We start from the raw sequence: 10759 nt of genomic DNA on the forward strand, positions 1-10759 counted from the left end.
TTTGTGTAATCGATGTTGCTTTGTATCAGTTCATGATGATAGGAGAAAAAAATGTCTTGTTGTTAAATATTGTCATTTCTTTTCAATTGTTTCGCACGCCAACTTTTGTCTCAGAACCCAGATAATATCGATTAACAAACGGCTATATAGAGACATTATTTGTTCTAGCGTGTTTTGTTTTGTTTTTTTTTATCTTTCTATCTACGCCACTTAATCATTCAATGTGCTAAAAGAAGACAAAACAGCGCGATTCGGTTAAGGTAATGATATAATCACACCGATTTATTTCAATTTCAACTATGTTTATCGCGTATTGAAAGGAGCGAATGGTAGTGAATAGACTCCTGGAATGTCAGGTTAAATTGAGCACTCGTATTCTATTTCAAAAGCTGCAAATTGCACTCGCCCTATGTGCAATTTTGTTGCTCTTTGAAGTTACATGCCTCTTTATTCCGATTTTCATTCGAAAGGATGTGATTACCCATACTAACCCTGAACTTATTTTGAGTAGTTATTCTTTTAAGACTAAAATAAGAACCTTTAATAATCGCAGAATCACGCAATAATTATGCCTATAGTTGTCTGACTTGATACAAAACGATTTTGGAAGAACGAATGAATCTTGTTCCTTTTTACTGAATTAGTGATAAACTGTAGAGGCCTCTAAGGAAAATAAACACATAATAAGTTAATATACGCACTCCAACACTGTATTGTGCGACTTTGAATTCCAGTTTTTATGTGGAGTACAGACATTCATGCAACGGTGAGCTTTTTCCTGTCGGTGACGGATAGTAAGTTATTATATGTGAAGTACAGAAATAACCACTGTGCACTAACCAGAGTAGTTGTGCTTATTTTGTGTACACTGTACAACGCTCATTGCTTTCTTTCCTCTCTAACTGTCATAACTGCTCCTTCGTAATGCTGCGTCATCAGGTTTAAGGGTTTTCTGTTATCTATCCGCTAGACCCAGTCCTCTCCAGAGAATAAATTTTGACCATTCGAACCGTTTCGGCATATAACTTTATTTTTAGTTAAACAAATACTTCTGGTCTGTTCCAATGGAGAATTTTTGCAGTCGGGCATGTAACTGAGACGTAGCTAGTATTTTGTATTCTAGTTACCGTTTGTAAATCACTAGCTGATTGATTTTGTTTTTCCAGAGAAGAAGCGGTTTCACTTGTTCTCAAAAATAAAGTTTTGTGTTGTTTGATGTTCACCAATTCTGGCTCAAAATTGTGAATTTCCTCTAGTATTTTGTACCAGTGTACTTTTTTTCTTCATCTTTGTGGTTTTTGTTGACTTTGTCCCGTGAGCTTAGTTAATATCGAATGTTTCATCATCATAAGATTGCCTGCTTCTTTTCATAAAGACAACGTTACCTATTTCTTTGTCGTGATAACCGACCGTGTCGCTCTTTTCTAAACTTAGCACGATGACAATCTTTTATTGACTGTAGACATTAGTTTATCACGTACGCTTGAAACTTTCTAGAACTCACTGACTAAACATGAGATTAAGATGCATGGGTGAAGAGTAAAACATATTGCAACGCATGCTATTTCGCACATGCAACTATAGAGAACAGCCTTTAAAATAGTCTTTTCGGCTGAATTTCAAATAAAAAACAATGTGAGGTTGCTTAACTGATATAAAAAATGAAACCTATTTGACTGGCCGAGATAGTGGTGATGCGATCAACATGTGACAAGATGATAAGTAGTCTTCTCGCTTTTTCCTTCTTAACGGCTGATTTGTTAGTGTTGATAATGATATGCCAAACGAAAGAAAGGCACTCACACTTGATAATCTTTAAGGCTTTAAACATGATTCCTGAAATTTTCTGAGTTTTCCATAAAGTTAAAATAACACTAGACACTTGGGCGGGGATCTTTTCGGCTCAGTTAATTATAAGAAATGTGAAGAGGTTTTTCAGCAAATGATATAAATGCGTTTGTGATGAGCAAATCCCTCTGATGGTATTTTTTTCATGTTTCTCGGGTCCAAAGCCGGAATATAATCAGAACCAGGCCAGTTACTTACCATGATACACAAGTATCAACGGAGCTCATGAAAGGTAAAAGTTAGGCAAATCTTATTGAATAAATTCAATTTTAGAGAGCATCTTTCTCTCTCTCGCAATAGTTTGGCACCTTATTATGTGTAGTCGTATGCCTTTCGTGTTGCCTTAAAAATAAAATCTTATTTACCAACGCAAGTTATGCAATTGTAATAAAGAAATAAAGTTAACTTCTCCCAGCCCTCGAGGGCATCATCCAATTCTCTTTCCAAAGCTCACTTAATGTATGCTTGCACGCATTAAGAGCCACACTGCACAATTTGTCGCCGGAAAAACTGAAACAAGTCGGCTTGTGGTGGCGGAGGTATCATGAGGTTTTACCAATTGAGCCAACTTACACGGCTGTGTTTTTTCTATGAAAAAAAAGTAACATCAATCGCTGCGGATAAATCCTGAACGTCACGGTGTAGCATGGATTTTTTTTGTCTAGAGTTTTGGCCTTAATATGAATCATGCTTATCTAGGGATGGACGGGGAAATCATTGTTTCCTCCAAACTAGTTTAATGAATCAAGAAGCAGTCATGGCCATGCAAATATTATTTTTAAAAGGGGAAATTTTTTCAAAGCACCTGACAAGACTAGAAATGGTAAAAAAAACCAGGATGATGTTATAGAGTCAGAGTCATAAAGTGTGTGATTTGATTTTGCTTTTGTTCTGATTATGCCCTAGAATAAACCGCGTTTTAAAATAATTTGCTTTCGGCCTTGATCACTTCGTGACTGCATTTTAAATACGATAAACCAGCTGGATTTCGATTGTGTTAGTATTCGAAATTCATAATAACCCCAAAATAGCTTGAATACAAGAAGTAGTCGATGTGTTTCACGAGAGAGTCTTCTCCTTGAAATGAATAATTTACCGTATTTTATTAGTGCTCATTACTGAATGCGGTTTGCGAACCTTGAAGATCTTCTGTCTAGTCTGAGATTCTGTAACAAGAGACTAACCAGGCCCCACAAGATCCACTTGTGAAGTTTAAACTTATGAAGCCGTTATTTTTCTGAAGCTGTTTTCCTGACCGGTTGTTATTTTTCAAAGTATTTTAATTTTTTTTGTTTTTTTGTTTAGCATTCGCTATATTTAGCAAGGAATCTTGCTCAAAGGTTTGTTTTGAGTATTCACTATTTACTTTTTAATGGTTTTAACAATACGCTTGTACTTGCAGACTAAAATCGAATTCTTACATAATTTTAAGAAAATTAGTTTCTATTTTTGAACATTTCTAAATGACACGAACGTGCCTAGACTGCCACTTGTGTACGACTTTGAGCTTTCTTTGGATGAACATCGGAAGCCTTTACTATTGTTAGACTTGCTTTGTGAGGAAAACAGTGATTTTAGCGAGTTATATTTAGAGCTTCACCTCAAGTTAGGATTCCAAGTCGTTTTTGGCAGAATGCGCTAGAAATGCTTTCGCGGTTAACATAGGATTTAGCCATATGGACTTTCATTTCAATGGATTTTGAACCTGTTGTCACTTTTCCACTGGTAAAGTTTGGAATGTTTAAAACTCAAAGTATAGTTATTTTATTTTACCTACAAGTAACTATTTTGCAAAGGCAAACAGAAACATCACTCGCGGTTTAGAAAGGCAACATTATTTATATTTCTTCTCATTTTATAATTTCTTTGATAATTTTCGAATTCAATTTCGAATTTGCATAGAATATCCTTTAAAAGCCCCGGTACATGCTCATATTTAAATTGTTTAATTAAAGCGACGTGATACGAATAACTCCTTTTCATTCACATCACTTCGTTGTTGTTTGTTTGAGCGTGTTGCAGTGGAACACAACTTAGTATTCTTGGTCTAGTTTGATAATTGACAATTCTTGATAGTTTGACAGTCGGCTTGAATCCTATTTAGCTTGTAAGCGGCTTCTTTCAAACGATTAAAATTTATTATTCTGCATTTGATATTAGTTTTTTCTGTTGAAGTCACTTAACGCAGCAATTTAATTGCCTGCTATTTAAAGCTGCAGAAGTGTTTCCGATTTTGTTGATCTTAAAAGCGACAATCGAAACAGGGTGTTATATAACTCTCGCTTTAACTATATTTTCTGGTTTACATTGTCTAAAATTTGTAAATAGTGTTTATGTGTAAGGCAAACATTGGATTCCTTGGCTTTCAAAATGTTTCCATCCTTTTTTCTGTCCTTTTGATTGATGATAGTTTTGATATTGTTTATCTCATTGCGTCGGCGCAGTTTTTTTAAAGCAGTTCCCCTCAGAAGATCGATAGTATTTTCACCAATTTTACCAACTTTTTTGTCGATAGAATTTTGATCTTGACTCGTCGTAAGCTGTTTGAGCGGCATCTGATATTCGCTAGAGAAACAGCATTTTCCTTTTAGTCAGCCAACCTGTCGTTACGTGATTCTTGGGTCATTCTAGTTGCTCATTACACGCTCACTGTAAAGTTCAAACAGTTCATCCCAACGTCGATTGATGTCTGTTTCACTGTCTGCAATGTAGCTTTTCCTAAAGTGTATGTCACGGCGGCTGCCTCTGTGTGGAAGAAAGTTTCCATTTGAGCGAAAAGTTCTATCTGCTAGATCGTTGGCCAGCTCCTTAAACTCGCGCAACTTTTCGGTAATGCTTTTTCTGCGAGGTTTAGGAGGAGTGAAATAAAAGATCTCTTCAAGATCAACCGACCAACGCACCTGCTTCGCAGAGTTTACCGGTGAATTTGAGACATAGTCACAACTTACGGATTTTGTGAGGGTCATTTTGCTCATTTTGCTTCAGACCCGAATAGTTAGTTTCGTGTCACTTTCTTCAATGTGTGCTTTTATGATCAGCCGATGACTTCCTCAGACTGATATACTTCGTAATATTGTTTTTTACCGGTATATTTTTGTGGTAAGCCGCAGGGAATATGAGGTTTATTGCACTTAACAACCTTCTTCATTTGCATTTTACTTCCGAATGTCTTTGTCGCTCTGTCCAGAATGTTCTACAGGAGCTAATATTACCCCCTTCAATAATTAGGGGTTTTTTTAGAACTGCCCATCCTCTGTCCGCAGAATATTAATGATCCCACGGCATTGCGTTGTTCTTAACTTTTGTGCTCCTAGGGCAAGCTAAACAACTTTACCGAAATGTTCGTGTTGAATTTATAATCTCACTTTTGTGATTGAAAAACCAACTTAACCAAGTGACTGAAACTGGTCGTGATCTCACAACAGCTATTGCTTTCCTTTTGTTTCCGGAAAAATTTTTTTTTGCATTTTCTGCTGTGTTTGTCTAACTTGCGGTGTCTGCAATATTGCTTTCCAGACTATTTTCCCAAAGCGCATATATACAATGTGTTTTGATAGGAGGATGTAAAAGAGAAGGCATCCGTCATGTTTTAAAGTTTTTTATGTATTGAAAAGGAAAAAATAATAGTACGTATTTATATATTTTATATACTTACATTTTTATACGTTTAATGTTAGTATAAAAGAAATTCAACCTCGGTTGTGATGTTTTCGTTAATAAAGTATTTACTCATCGGTAACATTGTAATTTATGTTTACCGAGCAGGTGTTTTAACCTAACGTGAATCCCTATTGGTTGAATCTGCTTCATTCCATTAAAAAGTCACAAGAGGTTTAGTGGCTAAAGTGGGAGGAAAGTTTGTTTATTTGTTCTGTTAATACATTAATTGACTTCTTTACTTCTTCTTTCACTTCATAATTGATTTGTTCTATCCTAAATGAGAATTTAGGTGGATTCGATAACCTTTACAAACACGACCTTACTCACACGAGGCTCTAAATATCCAACTTAATATTAATGGCGCAAGTAAATAAGACAAAAAAGGAAACATACTCAAGTTGAAGACTTGTCAATATGCTACATGGAAGAAGTGCTATTATGAATTTCAAATAATTCCTGAATACATTTCAAATAAACGTGTGTAACGTAGGGACGCATCTGTACGTAAAAGAAGGAAAAACTGACAGAAAGAGGAAACCACTGAAGGAACCATTTGTCAATTAAGAAAGTGATCTATTATGAATTATATAATAAGCTCAGTTATGCACGTATTCTGATTGGTTCTCACTTATGATCGATTGGAGGACAGACGTATAGACGACGTCATTAAAACCTTTTTTCCCGTATATTTTAATTCTTTATTATATGAAAAAAATAGATTCCAAGTTGCCGTGCGTCTGTTCAGTAATAGATCACAGAGGACGTCAAAATGTGGTAAGAACATCAGAGAAACACTCGGCTGCGCCTCGTGTGCCACTTTTTTGTTCTTACCACATTTTGACGTCCGCTGTGATCTATTACTGAACAGACGCACGGCAACTTGGAATCTATTTGTTAACTGTACTCTGTAAAATGTAGGAAAAGTGCAGTAAATACATTGAAGGTGTTGTCGATTCTGAAGGCACGTCAGCAAAATTGAAAAACTTATAAAAGGTGAAGTTGCTAATAACAGGGCCTGACTAGTTTATGGGAAACCTGACTTTTCTTAACCGTAATGGTCAGTTGTGATAATCTGTTGTATTTATAAAGTTTGCGAGAACTGAATATGAAAAATCGGTCGCTGCCTTGAGCTATTTTGCTATCAATTAGTTTTATTTTTAGCTACATAATATGCGATTTCTGTTCTTGACAAAGTGACTCGCAGACACAGTGCATATCCTGCATATCATTATCATATGTTCACTTGATAGCCTAGAGGCTGAGAGGAGTGCATGCCTTCGAAGACGACTGAAAAGTATCCGCCAAAACAGGTTGAAATTTTGAACGGAACTGAATGTGAAAATTGATTAACGATGTTTGTGTAAGCCCTCAGCCAACAGAGTGGAATCCGAGAATTTCAGGGAAAGGTTTAACTTGAGAAGACCAAGTGATGGGCTGTTTTCACGCGATTTCTCCAACTAGACGTCTGCCAAGTGAGATAGAGAAAGTTGAGTTTAGGCCGACAAATTTGAACAAGATATAGGGTTGAAATTGGATCAAAACCATAAAAAAAGGAAAGCCCATGCTCAAACCGAATGCTGTTCGCAACAAGTTTGGGCTGATACCGTTAGGGAAGCTCGTGGTTTAAATTTACTAATCATCTTTGTTTAAGCATTTTCGCTGTTAGTGAATTATTATGAAACTCCAGTCGACTAGAAAATGATATAGTTGTCATGTATGACTCAGTGATCGGAGTTGTTACAGCAAACATTATCTGAGCATCAGTTTATCCGGCAACCATTGGCGCTCTTGCGTCCTTCTTGAGGTGGTTTTGCTACTATTATTAGCCGTGTGTAGTGAGAGCTTATCTCCTATCAGATTAGTTCCGTTGCAAGGCGCCGAAATTCATATCAAATGTTGTAATAAAAAATAGCGCTGAAGTAAATCGACTCCTCAGATATAAGATATGTTAATAGAATGCGAAGCTTGTACGTGACGAAATTATGTACAGCTGCTGTAATTGCGGTACAACTGCGGAGTTGTTGTGCAATTTTACCAGTATGTCTGAAAGATAAACGAAAGACTATACAACGAAATTACACCCTTTAATTTGTCTCGCTCTGGAACAGTTAATTTTTTTTCCTTTCAGTGACTGCATTGCACATATTTCGGATGAGTTATAAAGGAAAAAATCCCGGCAGATCGAATTTAATATTCCATGCAATTGACTGAATGAAAGTAAGCTACTGATTACATGTATGCATTTGTCATTTAAGAGGAAAAATACCGGTGAAATTTCACTTTGATGTGGATTTTAATATGAATCTGAGTCGTTTACTATTAGCGATAGAGACAAGAAAGTCGAGTTTCGAGCTTGTTCGTGAAGGAATATTGGAGACATCCTGGATAATTTGTATTTGCCCTGATTCTTTTTGCGGGCGGAGTGTCAGTTTGATTGAAGAAGAAATAAAAATCGAGTCAGATTTTATCTTTTGAACTTTAATCACAAAATTATCAGACCCTTCAAAAACCCAATTTCTATTTATATGTTTTTGCATGAACCGCACATTTCACGTATTAATATTTGATGATTTATTTTAAAAATGTCGCGATGGGATAAAAGTGATTTACGTCAACGTGGCCGCAATTGCGCACTTCATACTGAATAATTGTTTGAACCTCGCTCCCCTCTTGGTATTAGAAATAATACATTGAATTCAATCCATTGTGAGATACATGGAAGGAGAGCTGATTTTTCTTTACGGCAAAGTTCACCAACTGATTAGTGCTGATGACTTGGATTTGAAGGCAAAGATGGAAGAGCTGACGTAGTTCAAAGTTTGTCTCATTTTGTTAATAGAAGAGGATTAATGGTCGCTTTTCTTACGCTAAAATTCGTAATATTGTACGAATTTTCCGCGAAGATCGAGTAATTTATGACAACTTTTGTCGAAATAAATGAGCTTGGACAAAGTCAACATCTGACTCAGCAAGTTTTCTAAATGTGTACAAAACGACGACCAACAGCTGTCAGTTGATACCGTAGAAATTGGCCTGCCAAAACTTCCAATACCAGTGCCAACCTGAATCACAGCATTGAGATCTTATATAGTCTGTGCTCTTTGTTACTAGTGAGTTTCTCTACTTGTGTACATGTCAAACAATAAATCCCATTGTTTATTATACTCCTCGAAGCTTTGAAAACCAGAATTATGTGCGAAGCAGTCCGTATTTCGTCGTAGTTGTTTTACTCTGGAGTCGCTGATAAGTGTGAAAGCTCGGAGATTTTCCGCTCTTTTTTTCACTTTATTGAATTTCCTCCTGATACTCTCGCTTCTGCTTCTGTGCGGCACAAAATAGCGGACCTCCTCAAGATCATTGGACCATTGAACGCTTTTCTTCCGTGCTGATTTGCTTCTTCTTTGTCTCAGCCTCTCTTGCCTATACTCAGCACCATGGCAAAAGCTTGTAAATTCACAACTCATTGATCTGTATAAAGACATTATTCTGTATGAAATTAAATGTTGACAACCAGTTTGATTACTGCCGTGTGAGTTAATCTTGAAAACGAGGAAACTGCCCGGCCAGCAGGCGAAACTGTCAACGACAGAATTAGAGTTACTGGTGCATGGATGTTGAAACTAAGAGATGTATGTGCAGGTTGAATCCTTTTTGTAACAACCGCAGGTCGTGTTACGTGTTTATGAAAAGGGCACACGCTAATTAATAATTTATTTGTGTCATGATTGTAGCATATTAATAATCTTGATAAAGGGAAGTAGAGTTGTTTGAATGCGGTAAAAAGCAGCTTATTATTATGTCAAGGATTCTAAGGAAAGACTTCGGCCCCCTCGCCATCATTGACAGCTTTTGCAGCTGAACACTCAATACTCGTTACTTATCTTGCTATGCACCCTGGGAAGCTTAAAATGTCATTTCCGCCCGCGCAGTTTTCATGACTTCGCCCGAGCGTCGCAAATGATCATTTCCACCTCGATAGTGATAAAAGTAAATCGGCTAAACTTTGTGAATCTCCAATTAAATATCAAGTATGTTAGATTTCTTATCTGTCCTCTCTCTCGTAGAGAAAAACTATTATAACAGAACAGTGTTATATTTAAAAAGAAAAAAAGGCTTAAAACGTATTGTCAGAAGCACTATATGATAATTTCATTTTAAATTTAAACTGCGCTAAGAGACGAGTCAACAGATGAAACAATAAGGTACTGCGAATCAGAGAGAAAACCCAAGATTTAGTTTGTCCCTTGCAAGCCGAGGCTAAATATTTTTTCAAACATTGCCAGGAAATATTTATAGAAAAAAGGAAAACTTCCCTTTCGTAATGAGAAAATTGTTTTTGGTTTTACCATTTCATCCTTTCGGTTACAGTAATTTTCTTTGTATGATGTATTCTTCTTGCGTCTACGTGTACAGTTGTAACAACAAAAGAGCACCTGGGGGATTATCAACTCGCGTTTCTCCTGTCATGACGCCAGCAATTTTTCCCTGATTTTGATCTGCTTCTATGAGTTATGAAATAGCGGAAGCAACGGAGTAAATTCGTCCCACTCAAATTTAAGCAGGAGATATAAAGCTCAAGCAGTTATCGTTAATCACCCCGCCAAAATACGACAAGCATAATGGTTGGCCCTCGTGTTTTACGAGCTTCCTCGACATTACCAGAAACAAAGTTCGTGAACACTCGGTTATTCTCGGCCACGGAAAGATCCGAATGATTTGCGGGGGTAGTTCTTTCAATTAAGACAAGTTTCCTCATCGGAGAAAGAAAAAAAAGAGGAAGTTTTCAGAATTTGAAAGCCACGCTATCTGTTCTGTTGGCGCCTACGCGAAGACCACAAAGTCCGCCAGTTGCAATGAGTTTGATCCTTATTTGTCTCTAAGAGTTGTCACAAATTTTTGGGATATTCCTTTGGTGGACCGTCTAAACTAATTCACTTTAGTGAAATTGAGCTGTCTTTTGTGAAAACCTTCTTCAATAAAGCAGCTGCAGAATTAATAATCAGTCCAGATTATCTGATGAAGCCTATGTTCTTCTTGTTGTCATCTATTGTGAGGTTCGACTTTTTTTCTTTTGTAATTTTTTTTCCTTTCCCCAAGTCATCTCGATTCTGAGGCAGTTTTAGTCACACAAATTCACTCTGATAGAGAGAAAGCATGCTATGGATTAGTCTGTGACACCAGCTAATAATGGTCGTTTTACCGCATCTATTTCCCTTTCTCTTTTTGTTATCAGTTATATATATTTTTTTAC

At 36.6% G+C, this 10759-nt stretch overlaps 1 long non-coding RNA gene across 1 annotated transcript; it reads right to left on the reverse strand.

Annotated features, from left to right (window-relative positions):
• Positions 1 to 7970: 7970 nt before the first annotated feature.
• LOC149038343 (uncharacterized) lies at positions 7971 to 10174 on the reverse strand. The gene is made up of 2 exons (XR_016180350.1): positions 9855 to 10174; positions 7971 to 8976 (listed from the first exon to the last, which is right to left on the reverse strand). It is a non-coding gene; the product is annotated as an uncharacterized LOC149038343 (long non-coding RNA).
• Between the last annotated feature and the right edge of the window lie 585 nt (positions 10175 to 10759).

The sequence above is a fragment of the Pocillopora damicornis genome, chromosome 10 (genome assembly GCF_964200805.1).
Source record: "Pocillopora damicornis chromosome 10, jaPocDami1.2, whole genome shotgun sequence".
NCBI classification, from domain to species: domain Eukaryota; kingdom Metazoa; phylum Cnidaria; class Anthozoa; order Scleractinia; family Pocilloporidae; genus Pocillopora; species Pocillopora damicornis.